Source organism: Urocampus carinirostris, chromosome 2, assembly GCF_059441175.1.
Source record: "Urocampus carinirostris isolate Australia breed hairy pipefish chromosome 2, RoL_Ucar_1.0, whole genome shotgun sequence".
Classification (NCBI taxonomy): Eukaryota; Metazoa; Chordata; class Actinopteri; order Syngnathiformes; family Syngnathidae; genus Urocampus; species Urocampus carinirostris.
Window position 1 is genome coordinate 2,747,098 of NC_142350.1, and position 13,656 is coordinate 2,760,753.

General features: G+C 37.3%; 1 protein-coding gene across 4 annotated transcripts in view; it reads right to left on the minus strand.

Moving 5' to 3' along the window:
- The window catches only part of elmo1 (engulfment and cell motility 1 (ced-12 homolog, C. elegans)), a 65,231-nt gene that overhangs the window by 29,728 nt on the left and 21,847 nt on the right, over positions 1 to 13,656 (minus strand). The window contains exon 1 of one of the 4 annotated variants that reach the window (XM_088328353.1): positions 3,828 to 3,913. The exons of the other annotated variants lie outside the window; for them this stretch is intronic. The gene's annotated coding sequence lies outside the window, so the exon portion shown is untranslated. Of the gene's footprint in view, positions 1 to 3,827; positions 3,914 to 13,656 lie in introns of those variants that run through there. 4 annotated transcript variants of the gene reach the window in all.

The following is a 13,656-nucleotide window of genomic DNA, read 5'->3' on the forward strand; positions in this document are numbered from 1 at the left end:
TTCCAGGAAGCATCATGAGAACTTAGCGACGTCTCGCCTCGCCTGCCCTCTCTCCTCTCCTTATATTTGTCTCTTCACCCTCAATTTGTCTCTTATCCCGTTGTATTTCTCTCACCCAAAAGTACTCGCTAAGGCTAATTTCAGGAAGCGTCACGAGATCTCGGAGAGGTCACAGCTTGTCTCGGGTTGCTGTCCTCCGCCACGCCTCAAGACCAAAGCCGCAAACAAAAGACGGATGCTTGTTTGTCACCTTACGGGTTCCAAGCATGCAACCTGAGAAGCACTTTAAACACTCAATCTTTCTTTGTAGGGTTACAACTCTGATGGCAACAGGACACCGCTGCCCCAAAAGCGTCAAAAAAAGCAATAAAGGCCTTCTGGCCTTTGAAGGGGGCCACAAACAAAACAAAAAAGTACCCCCGCCCTTGAAAGATTTGGCCACAATACACTCAAATTTCATGTCCCTCCCTCTCCTTGGGCCATTAAAATACAAAAAAGAAGAAAAATAAAAAAAATAAAGAAATGCTCCCATCCTTCATCCAAAATGGAAGTGACACAAACAAAGAGAAGCTGCCCACAAACAATGCGAACGTCAGGCAAAAGACAAAAGGAGAGGAGGGAATTAAAACAAAAAACAATTGAGTTTGTTGACAGCGATTGACAGCCATTCAACTATTCACCGAGACGTGCATCCATCTTCATTTGATTAATAAACATGGGAAAAAAATGCCCTTAAAAAATTACAATTTGATTCTGTGTTTTTCAACCAGTGTGCCGGGGCACACTAGAGTGTCATCTCAGCTTGTCTAGTGTGCCGCAGAAAATTGCCCGATTTTACTTTTGCAAAATAACAAGCAATTGTTCAGTATCTTTATTTTTGTCCCGTAATCAGGCAGATTACTGTAACAGTCATGCATTTTAATAAGTGGTAGCAGATTACCTTTTATTTCTTTGTTAAAGTGATCCCTCATGAACCAATAATAGGCGAAATCCGTGAAATAGAAATCTTTATTATCTTTTTTTTTTTTACAACACTAACACAATTCTATTATACACTGGGACCAAAGAAAAAACTTTATACATGCTCGATCGTTTTTTTTTTTGACAAATACAGGTACTGCATTCATGTTCATTCATTTATTTATTTATTTATGTATTTATTTTACAAATACCTACTGTACTGTCACATAACAATAAGGGTAGACTGTTACAATCTGAATGCAGAGCAGATGTGTTTTCCTGAAGTAGTAAAATCGTGAAAACTAAACCACGTTATTGTGAGTGATTTCTTTATAGTAATCGTCTGTTTATGAGGTAGCACAGTATATTTAAAACCTTTGATAAAGCTTATTAGGATTATGCTGCAAAAAGAACATGTATCAAATTTGCAGATTATTTTGCTGATTTGAATTACTGTTTTCTTAGTCAAGTCAAATGTTTATTTGTATAGCTCTTAATCACAAAGAGTCTCAAAGGGCTGCACTGACCACCGATTATTGCAAACCACTGACTATTATTACACCATCCCCTGATGTAAAACCTACATGAGGGCAAATAATTCACAGATTCTGTCAACATAAAATATAGGTTATTTATATGCTATAGAATAGAAGTGTGTTTTAAGCTTGGATTTAAATTACTGTTGATTACTGTTTTCTTATTTCTTATTTAAAAACTTGTTAAAATGTTTTGCCTATCCGTCACTTTTTTACCGTAGTGACGTAGTTTTCCTGTTTCCGTAGTTTGTATTATTCCTTGTGCTTTGTAGCTATGTTTACAGTGACTTCTAGTAGTCAAATAAAATGGGTATTCCCCTGCAAGTTGAGGAATGTAAATGTAAATGCATTTATATAGCGCTTTTGAGGTCAATGAAGACCTTCCAAAGCGCTTTACACTGTGCTTCACACTTTTCCCTTTTACACACTAACCGATAGCAGCGTCAGCCATGCAAGGCAACTGCCTGCTATTGGGGGCATTTTCTTGTGGATAAAATAAGGCAAAAATCCTAAAAAGTTGTAGTAAAAAGGCCATTGGGGCGAAAGAGCAGATTAAAAAAAAATAAAAAGCACGCAAACAGGTGAGATTGTGGGGAAAGGAATTCGAGAACTATTAAATGCTTCCTAAACGGAAAAGGAAATACCACACAGGGCAGAACAAAAATAACTTAGAAAAAGAGTGTTGTCACATTGTTGCAAACAGGAAATCCTGTCAAGAAAATAAAACTGAGCAGGGGAAGCATCTTACTTCTAATTGCTACATTTAAGTAAAAAAATAGTTGAAATACAAAATAAAGCACGTAATGTTTTTGGGGGTCATTAAAAAGGATATAATTCGATCCTATCATCTTGTTCTATCCCTTTTAAGGTTATAGAGAAAGGGTGTGAAACTCATTTTAGCTTGGCGGCCACATGCTAGGAAAAATAACTCACGGGGGCCGGGCTAGTAGATTAAAGAGAAAGACAGAGAGAAGAGAGATAGGGAAAGAGAGAGAGCGAGAGAAAGAAGGAGATAAAACGGAGAGAAATAAAACAGAAGAGAAAAAGCATAAGAGAGATAGAGGGAGAGAGAGAAAGAGAGAAAGGAAAGTGGAGTGAAAGAAAGACAGAGAGAATGAGAGAGAAGATGATAGAGAAAGAAAGACAGAGAGAAATAAAGAGAAAGAGAGAACTAAAGAGAGATACAGAGAAAGAAAACCAAAAAATAAAAGATGGGGAGAAGAGAAGGAGAGGGAAAATGAGATACAGAAAAAGAGAAAAAGAAAGACAGAGAGAAAGAGAAAGAACAAAGACAAATGAAAGAGAACATGAGGAGACAAGAGACACAGAGATAAAGAAAGAGAAAGAAAAATGAGAGAGAGAGAGAAAGGGATAGAGTAGGATAATGAGGGGAAAAAAGGAGACAGAAAAGAAAAAAGGAGAAAGAAGGAAAGAAAAGTACAGACAGAAAGAGTAAGATAGATAAAAGAAGTCTGATAGTATAAGAGAGCGGGAAAGAGAAAGTCAGATAAAGAAGACAGAGAGAGAAAAAAATAGAGTGATAACATGGGATGAATAAATAAATAAATAAATGAATAAAGAGAGAGAGACAGAGGGAGAAATATTTAAAGGCACAGCATCTTTGACACCCCTGTATTTAAAAATGTGAGTATTCGAAAAAAGTTCTTTTTTTAAAGTGTAGAGAACTCATTATTTTTATGATACATTTCCTAAGCCTATTTATCGGTCAAAAAATGACAACGAAAGTATGCAGTATAAATATTATTTTTGTCTAAAACAACATTTTTATTTTACAGATTGCCTTTGACATATTTTCCTGTAATTTACGGGTTTTTTTTCGCATTCCAAAAAAACCCTCAGAAACTCTTGTCGTTTTTTTTTGTAATGATACGATATTTTTTTTCCAATTTAACATTATTCTCTCATTCAAATAAATAAATTGTCCCACACGATTGAATGAAAATGTCATTTGTTGTTCATTTTCCCCCCTTTTAATTTCACCCTATTGTCAGAAAATGGGGCTTATTTTACTTTTTGTTTCTAATTTTATATTCTTAGTTATATTTCTAACAAAATTATACTCATGTTGCAAAAATTGTTTTTTATAATCTTACCCCTTGTCAGAAAATGTCGCTTATTTTGTTTTTTCAAATTATACAATATTTTTACTTCAATTTATAACTAAATTATTCTCTCATTAAAATAAATAAATAATAGTCTCACACCATCTGCTAGTTTTTTTTTCCTAATTTTAAGATATTTTTACTTCGATTAATAACAAAATTACACTCACAAGTGAAAATTCCATTTTCAGCTGGCACGTGAACTCACCATAATGTGTCCAATATCCCAAAAGTCGTTTTTCCCCCTGTCAGATTCTTTTAGCTGTGGCCGTGTTAGCGCTAGGAGAGCAGACAGGAAGTGGGCGTAAAGGAAGTGGGCGGGACTTCCTCCGTGGAGAAAAGAGGAAACGAGGAGGAAGGGGAGGAAGTGCCAATCAAAGTCCATGGGCTTCGCTGGCAAAAAAAATTTGGCTAGCTTTAGCGCTATCTCAGCGGCCTGAAAAAAACCCAAAGTGGCTTTCAGTTCTTGCGGTCGATATTTAATATACTTAATGATAATAACATACTTAACATCTTAGTCGCACTGAAAACATTCATCAGTTGGGTTTTATTTTGCACTTTGGTTATTTGAAAAAATCTTTTTTTCCCAATTTTTTCAGAAAATGCTTAGTTGTTAAAGAGTTAAGAAAACAATTATGCCAACTTAGAGCCTAAGACATCGCTAGCTTTTGGCTCTTCTAGCTTTTTTCTAAGACAAGAATGCTTATTTTGGGTGTATGATAACCAAAATGCTAGCTTTCGGCAAAACAGAAGACAATAATACAAAATTTGGGGATGTGAGAAAAACCCCCCTGGGTTCGATGAAAAAGACAAGGATGCAAATGTTTGGTTCGTAAAAAGACGTCGTTAGCGTTTGGCTAAAAAGACAACAAAGCTAATTTTGGGTTTGTATAAAGACACTGCTAGCTTTTGGCAAAGAAGACAACAATGCTAATTTTGGGTGTGTGAAAAAACTATTTAGAACTATTGTTAAATTAAGACAAGGTTGCTAATTCTAGGTTTATAAAAGACAATGCTAGCTTTTGGTGAACAAGTAGACAATCACACCAATCAGTGGTTTATAAAACAACACCGCTAACCTTTGGCAACAATGTTAATTTTTGGTGAGTGAAAAAAACCCCCACTAGCGTTCAATGACGACAAGGTTGCTTATTTTGGGTTTATGGAAATATAATGCTAGCTTTTGGCAAAAAAGTAGACAATGACGCAAATTTGTGGTTTATGAAACGACACCGCTAGCTTTTGGCTAAGACAACTATGCTAATTTTTAGTTTGTGAAAAAAAGAACACTGGGGTTTGAAGACAAAAATAAAAAAATAAAATAAAAAAGCTGACTTTCGGCTATGAAAAAACAATGCTAATTATATGTATCTAAAAAGACACAGCTAGCTTTTGGCCAGGAAGACAACAATGCTAATTTTTGGCTTGTGAAAAAAACCCACTAGTGTTTAAAGAGGACAAAGACGCTAGTTTTTGTATTTTAAAATAACAAAGCTGGCTTTTGAATAAGAAGACAATTATGCTTATTTTATATGTGTGAAAAAACAATACTAGCATTCAATGAAGACATGGGCGCCAATTTTGGGTTCAGAAAAAGACAATTCGCTTTTGGCATATAAGTAGACAATGACGCTAATTTTCGGTTTATAAAATGACACTGCTAGCTTTAGGCTAAGACCATGATGCTAATTCTTAGTTTATAAAATGACACTACTTTCTTCTAGCAAAGAAGACGACAAAAATAGTTTTTGTCATATAAAAAAGACAAACATAAAAAATTTGAAATAATTTGAACCTCCAAGATGTCACCAAAACACCGCTCTAATATATTTAAACTATTTTTGTACCATTTATGTTGGCAATTTGTCAAAACCTTACTTATCTTTCTGCTAGATGATTTGCTAACAGAGCTAATTTCTTGATTACGACGCATGTTGCGACATGCTAAATTGCAGACTTAAAAATCAAAACAGAGAAAAGAAAAGCTAATGCTACAATCTCCAGCTTCTCTTATCTACTAAATAATTTGTGAGCTTCAAATCAATAAACGATAGTGAAGCGCTAAACCACATTGGCGACTTTTTTTCACGCCAACACCTCACCGATCAATTTGTAACAGCACATCTCGCAATCGTTAACCTACATTAGTGCCCGACACGACCCAACGGGACCCAATAAAGAGCAGTAGCAAATGGGTATTGAGAAGTGGCCATTTTTAGCGACGGGTGACTTCCTGCCCGGGTAATGACCCCGTTAAAGACTTAAGGGCCCCTCTGTGTAAGGAGCTCTCTTAATTTATGACAAAAAATACGTTGGTGGCCATAAACGTCTTACTTTCATACTCGTTTTCTCCACAGGGGCGCTAATGAGCTAGCTAGCGAAAGCCGTTTAGGGTTTATTCTGGCAGGCGACCATGTGTCATCTAGAGCAGCACGATCGAAGCTTATGAATTATAAATTACTAGGAAAGGGCCTGTTGCCTGGGGACGAAAAACATTTTACTGAAGGAAAATTTACCCAAGAAAATGATTTTGATTCTTTAAAGGATCTTTTGAACTATGGAGGACGGATTCTGTCATATGTACAAATAAATGTGTGAATAAACACATAGCTACAAATATGTGCCATACAAATAAATGAACACATGACTAAATTACATAGAAGCTAAGTATATCACACCAGTTCAATTCATTCATACAGTATACTTATGCATGTTATCATTTATTTTGTGTGTATTCGTGTGTATTGCAGTGTATGATGTCATATATTTTATGTATTTTGTCGCATAGTTTATATATTTTGTTGTGTGCTATGTCATTTTTTTTGTCATGTATTTTGCTCTTAATTTCATCATGTATTAGGTTGTGTGGATTGTAATTTATGTTGTCAATCATTTTGTCGTGTAAATAGTGTATTTGGTCGTTCATTTATTTTCTCATGTATTTTGTCATGTATATTGTCGTGTTTTGGGGGGATTTTGTTGTATATTTTGAGTATTTTGTTGTGGATTTCATAATTTATTTTGTTATGTATTTTGTCGTGTATGTTGTATATTCTGTCGTGTATTAGATAGAGTAAAGTATTTCGTCATGTATTTTGTCATGTTTTTTGTCATTTATTACGTTGTGTATTTCGGCGTGTATTATGCCATTTTTTGTGTCTGTATTTATTTTGTCGGGTATTTCATCATTCAATTTTTCGTGATTTTTTTTCCGTGAAACATGTCCTGCATTTTGTCGTGTAGTATGGCGTGTATTTGGTTCCGTATTTTATCGTGTATTCGTATTCATCATTTTGTCGTGAACTTTTGATGTATTTTGTAATTTTTCTATTTCTGTATTTATTCAGTCGTGTATTTTATCATTTAATTTGTCAAGATTTTTTTCGTGTACTTTACCATGTATTTTGCTGAATATTTTATCAATCATTTTTTCATGTATTTTGTCAAATATTTTGTTCTGTATTTTATCGTGTAAATTATCATTTATTTTGTCATGAATTTTATCATGTAGTCATTTTTTGTAATGTATGATGTGATTTATTTTGTTATGTATTTTTCCCTTTGTTTCGGCGTGTATTTTGTCATTGACATTACATCATAGGCGCCGTCGCGAACGGCAGCCTATCCAGCAGCTCCATGTTATTTCGCTCGTTTTGTGATTTATTGTTTTAAATGTCTGCTTCTATCTTCGGTGTTTTTCGTCCCGTTTGACAACTACACTTTGGATTACTTTCGATCCTATCGTTATGGGTTTTAATGCCACAAATGCGTTTATTCGAGGAATCAACTACTTGCCCTGAAAAATTCTCGTGCCGGCGTGATGTGGGGGTCCCATCAAGGATGCAGAGCCGAGCTAAGGTGAAGGCTAAGCGGCTAGCAACGTTATAAGCCTTCGGTACCGTCTGTAATCATGGTAAATGTGAACTCTCTACCAAATAAGACCGGCGAACTGGCTGTGCTGGTGAAAAACATCAAAACGTACATGGAGTGCAGTTTGCTGTGTTTTACCGAAACGTGGCTCACGTCTACCATCCCGGACGCTAACGTGAAGCTACCCGGAGATACCCGGAGTTACCCGGCTTCATCGCTGTTAAGACAGACAGAGACACAAAAGCCTGCGGGAAGCGGAGAGGAGGTGGACTCGCTATTTACATGAACACGAGACGGTGTAACCCTGGGCACAAAGATTTCCATCTGCTGCAGGGAGGCCGAACCTTTGGCCTAGCGTGTGACGTCATCCACTCCGCTGTTGCTAAACTACTACACAGCAGCCCGAGGCCATCCTGTTAATAAACAACAAAAGGATACTGCTGGAAGTGTGAATTTCCCTACGGGGACAAATAAAGTATCTAGCCATCTATTGATTTTGTCGTATGTTTTATCGCATATTGCGATGGTCCTTTTTTATCATGTTTTGATTAAAACAAAATATTATTCAAATGAGACCGTAGTCGCTAATCATTACCGATCAACCAATTGGTTAGTCAAAAGCTCAGCCAGTTTGACCCGCCCCCTCATCAAAATAACATACAAAATCAAGACAAAGTTAATACTAAAACAAATAGACGACAAAATACAAACCTAAATCAATCAATGGTATTTATGTCAAATATTTAAGTCTTGCGCAATTCATTCACGTGTTCATTTCTATCCATGGCATATGTTTGTTGCTACCTATTTATTTATACATATAGCAGGATTGGTGCTCCATATTAGATGAGGAAAAAATAAGTACTTATAGAAATAAAAGTAAGTAAGTAATTGTACAAAAAAGTGCTTGTTGGTAATGGGGTTTGTATACTTTTTTCATGGCCAAATTAAAGCACTTTTCAAGCACTTTCAAGGCCATTTTTTTTCAATTTTTCTAGTACCTTCAAAAGAAAAAAAATCCAGGGCCAGTCAAAAGAACATTATTTTTTTGTTAACTTTTATGACTAAAATAAAGTCGGTATCTTGCTGCTAGTATTTTGCGCTGTTCTCATCTATGATCTTTTTAAGTCACACCTGTTTACAAACACGGAAAGGGCTCCTCTATAGGTGTTGGGTATTCATGGAGTTCAATACGTAAGACAAAAAAAATAAAAAAGTACTGTAGGTATAATAAGCAGAAAAATGAGCCAAATTTGGACGCATTTTAATGATATTGATTGCTTCAAAGTGCATTCAATCTTTCAATCGACTGCTGATCTTTTCCTTTTTGTTTTACCTATCAGTGTCAAAATTGGTTGAAATAGTATGATAAATAATTATTTTTTTGCCCTTTATCATTCATTTATACCACTAAAGAGTTCATATTTTAATTTTTTTCTATTATTGTTTTGCATTTTGAGGGATTTTGTGTTGTTCGACTTTAAATCTGTTTAGTGTTTAAAAAGCTAAATTGTTTAGTATTTTACACATTCTGTGAATATTTTAAATAAAATTTCATGTGTTTTTCAGGGATCCCAGCAAAACAAAAAAAACTACTAACTAATAAAAATATCTATGGTTTTATTATTATTGATAATAAATCATTAAAACAAAAACAAAGAAGAAACATTTGAGGAGCCATTTGGGAGCCGAGCCAGAAGAGCCGGTTTTCTAAATAGAGCTGTCCTCTTGGGTGCAACCAGCAGGGGGCGGTGGCACTTCATATGACAACACCATAATGACTGAGAGCATGTGACAAAAGCAGGATGTCAAAAATGTTCTTTTGTCCGACTGGGAGTCTGTAAAACATGTGTCGAAGGGTTTTAATCTGGCCCGAGACACAAATGGTCAATGAAGACCTCCCAAAGCGCTTTACAATGTGCTTCACACTTACCCATTCACACAAACACTCACACACCAATAGCAGACATGCAGCCATGTAAGGCGCCGACCTGCTTATTGGGGGGATTAGGGATTCAGTGTCTTGGCCAAGGAGACTTCAACATAGCCGGGAATCGAACCTGCGATCGCTTGATCCCAAGACGAGCGATCTACCTCCTGAGATAATGCCGCCCACAATGCTGAAACAAGCAAGGAATCTTGGTCATCTAGAGCCCTTTGTAGCAGCCTAGCTAGAATGTGACATTGACATCTGTAGGAACCTAGCTAGATTCAATCTATGACGTTTATGGTTGACAATGGCAGCCTAGCAAATATTGTTTTTGATGTCTTTGGCAGTCTGTGACAGCCTACCTAAAACAAATCTTCAACACCATTAGCTAAAATGGATTTTTGATGTTAATACCCATCTGTTGCAGCCCAGCTAAAATGGTTATTTTATGTCTACAGTAGTCAATAGCAGGTTGGCTAATTTGTATATTTGATCTCCATAGCAGTCTGTGAATCTTAAACATCTTTAGCTGTCTGTGGCAGCCCAGCTAAATTGGATTCTAGGTGTCTGTAGTTGTCAACAACAACCTAAAAAAATGGATCCTTGTATCTGTAGTTGTTAATAGCAGCCTAGCTAAAAGTGATTTCTGACATCTACAGCTGTCTGTTGCAGCCTAGCTAGAATGCATCTTTACAGTCATCAGTGGCAAGCTGGCTGTGGATGTTTGACGTCTGTATCCATGCTTTTAGCAGGCTAGCTAGAATGAATCTTTGACGTCCATAACCATCTTGGGCCGCATAACTAGAATGGAAATTTCAACTTAATGTCGTAAAACTAAAAAAGCATGACAAAAGTATGTCATACATAACTGAGCACAAATAGTTACAATGATGCAGAAAAACTAAATCTGACAAATTGAGGATTTCCTCACGTCTGGACACTGTTAGCTTAGCAGCTAAGAGCCTAGCAGTCTAGAAAAGATTTTCATTGGCACACTAGCTTGTGGCAGCGCTGTTAAATGGGGCGCAAAGGATCGGTCATCTCGGGTCAGAGAAGTTGGATGGCCGTCATGGCGCTAATGAGCTGTGCTAACGAGCTAGCGCCCAGAGTTGTTAATAGATGTAGCGAAGAGTGTTTGGGGGTGAGATGATTAAAGTAGGTTTTATTTGTCCAGATTTGGTTGTGCTCTCAAAAAATGGCTAACAAAGAAGCAAGATGATGCTCGTGCCCTGTATTGGCTATAAACAACAACAGCGACAAGACTATATGGCTGGAGGTGTAAACAGGGTTTGTACACCTTTTTCATGTCCAAATTAAAGCACATTCAAGGCGATTTTTTCAATTTCTCCAATACTTTCAATGAAAAAAAGCCTAGCGCCGATCAAAAGAAAGTTTTTTTTTAGGTTGGATAATGACCAAAAGTCACCATCTTGCTGCTAGTACATACCTTTTGCTATTTTGCGCTGTTCTCATCTATAGGCCCGGTCACACAGCCTTTCACGGGCGTATCGCGGCTGAATCACGGGCAGAAATTTCTGCCAATGAAGCAGACGCTGTTGGACGCTTTGAGATCGCGATACAGACGCGCTACAGCCGTGCTTTACACGCGGTAAGAAATTCACACGCAGTTGGCCGCGCGGAAAAGTTTTGCGCTGCTCAAAAATTTAGACCACGGGTAACCGCGGGCGGCACAGCGATGCAGCTGCGGTTACCCGCGATAAGGACGCGAAACAGTCGCCGGCCAATTTTGCACATTTTCCACCGCGGGCAAAAACAAAAACAAAAATATTACCCGCGATACAGATGCGAAAGGCTGTGTGACCGGGCCTTATGAGCTAGGACTTTTTTGTGTCAATGAGCTGCTATAAACTGACATCAATTCTTCCATTCTGCTTCAACACTGCACGCGCCGCTTGGCGACTTCACACTTGTGTACTAGCAAGGAAAAGGCTCTATAGGCGGTGGGTATTAATCGAGTTCAATACGGAAGACGACAAAGAGTACTGTATGTATCAAAAAGCTAAATTAATTATATTGATTGCTCCGAAGCAGATTGCATTCAATGTTAGAGGCTGCTTGAGTTTTTCCTTGCCCTCATGTAAGTTGTAGATCAGGGGATGATTTAATAATAGCCTGTACTCTGTGGTCTATGCAGCCCTTTGAGACTCCTTGTGATTAGGGGTTATACAAATAAACATGAATTGACCCTTTGTAGTTTGACTAATCTGTTCGGTGTGGAGAGAGCTAAAATTGTATTTACAACTTTTTTTTTTAATGAGTCAAATGTCCTGCATTTTTATAGTGCTTTTCAAGTCAATGAAGACCCCCCAAAGCGCTTTACAATGTGCTTCACACTTTCACTTTTACACACACCAACTAACCGATAGCAGCACCACCAACCTGCTCATCAGGGTTATTAGGGATTCAGTGTCTTGTCCACACTTCGACATATAACACGGAGGAGCCGAGAATCGAACCTGCGACGTCTTGATCCCAAGACGAACGCTTCACCTCCTGAGCTACAGCCACCCGGAGTGAGTATTTTTATCTATATTTCATGTATTATCTGCAGGACATATGAAATTACTTATTACAAAATAATTTCATGCATTATGTTTTATTATAATTGATAAAAATCAGTGAAAAAAAAACAAATAGTTTGAGAATCCGTATGGGAGCCAAAAGAGACGGCTTTTCTCAATTAGCCATGCCAAAAAAAAGGGTTTCCTAAATAGAGCGGTCCTCTTGGGTGCGACCAGTAGGTGGCGCTTTACATGTCAACACCATATTCACAAGCCACCAGAGGAGGCGTGTCAGCATCATTTTCACGCACCTTTTTTAATTTCTTCATTTATGCTTGGTCTATTCAGGCAGACTGTCAGGAAACATGGTAATGGCAACAATTTCGAGCACTTCACTCAAAAATTCAAGCATTTTCCTGACCTTTAAAACTCATTCAAGCATTTTCAAGGATTTCAAGCACCTGTGCAAACGCTGTGTAAATAAAAAAACTTAATCAGATGCTTCATTTTTTGCTCAGTTGGACGAGCATTCCCAGTTTTAACCCAGGTTTAGCAAGTATTCCTGTGGAAACCCTGTTCAAAATCTGCCAGACATTGAGCATTTTGTTTTCCTCACTTGTGCGCCAATCCATTAGCTCGATTTAACAAAGGAAGAAGCGACATACAACAAAACAGCGGGAGGTGTGTCTAACACCACAGGGGGAGCTCACTTAGCATACTTAGCAATGCAATTTAGCTCAGAGGACTAGCTAAGGCATTCAAGCGTGTCATAAAGGCAAAGGTCAGATTGTCATCGTTTGAAACAAAGAAAGCAGACATATTTAGACACGCAGCGTCAATCGAGATGAAGAAGGTAAGGCCCCTAAGCGAGCGCTAACGGCAATAGAATCCCAAGCTAGCACAAAGTTAATAAGCGCTAAGCAAAGGCGTTTTGCTTCCCGGCTAATGTATTTTACGGTGCCCTCTAGACCACACCGGACAATTGCTGCTGATATTAAACCATAAATCAAGGATCGTAAGCCGCTTTATGGCCCGGCGTTGAGATGGCCACCCATAAACAGTGACCGGAAATTGTCTAAAAAGTTGTGGTTGAGTTTTGGCAACAGGGCAGAATTAAATTCTGTTTTTAAGATTATTTTATGGGTCAAACAAATCTTGTGGAGTCTATGTAGGAATGAGCCTAGCCAGGGGGAGTCAAACTCAATGTAGCTCGAAGGGCCACATGCTAGAAAAAGTAGGGAAAGGGTGAAATAAAGGAAAGAAAAAAAAATGAAAGGGAGAAACAGAAAATAAAAGAAAGGGAAAGAAATAGACAAAGAAAGGGATAGACAAAGAGAAAGATAACGAAAAAGAGAGGCAGAAAGACTGAAAGAGGGAGAAAGTAACAAAGAGAGATTAAAAGACACAGCAAAAAAGACAAAAGAAGAGAGAGTAAAGAGAGAGAGTGAGAAACAGAGCATGAAAAAGAGGGAAATATAAAAAAGAGAAATAAAGAAAAACAAAAGAGAAAGAGAGGGATAAAAAGGAGGGAAATAAAGAGAGAAAGAGAAATAAAAAAGAGGGAGTGAAAAAGAGTAAAAAGTGAGAGTGAAATAAAAAGCAAGAGAAAGGAAAAAAGTGAGAAGGAAAAACAAAGAAATACAGAGAAAAATGAGAGTCAGAAAGAAAGAAAGAGAAAGAAAGTGTGAGAAAGAGAGAAAACAAAAGAAACAGAA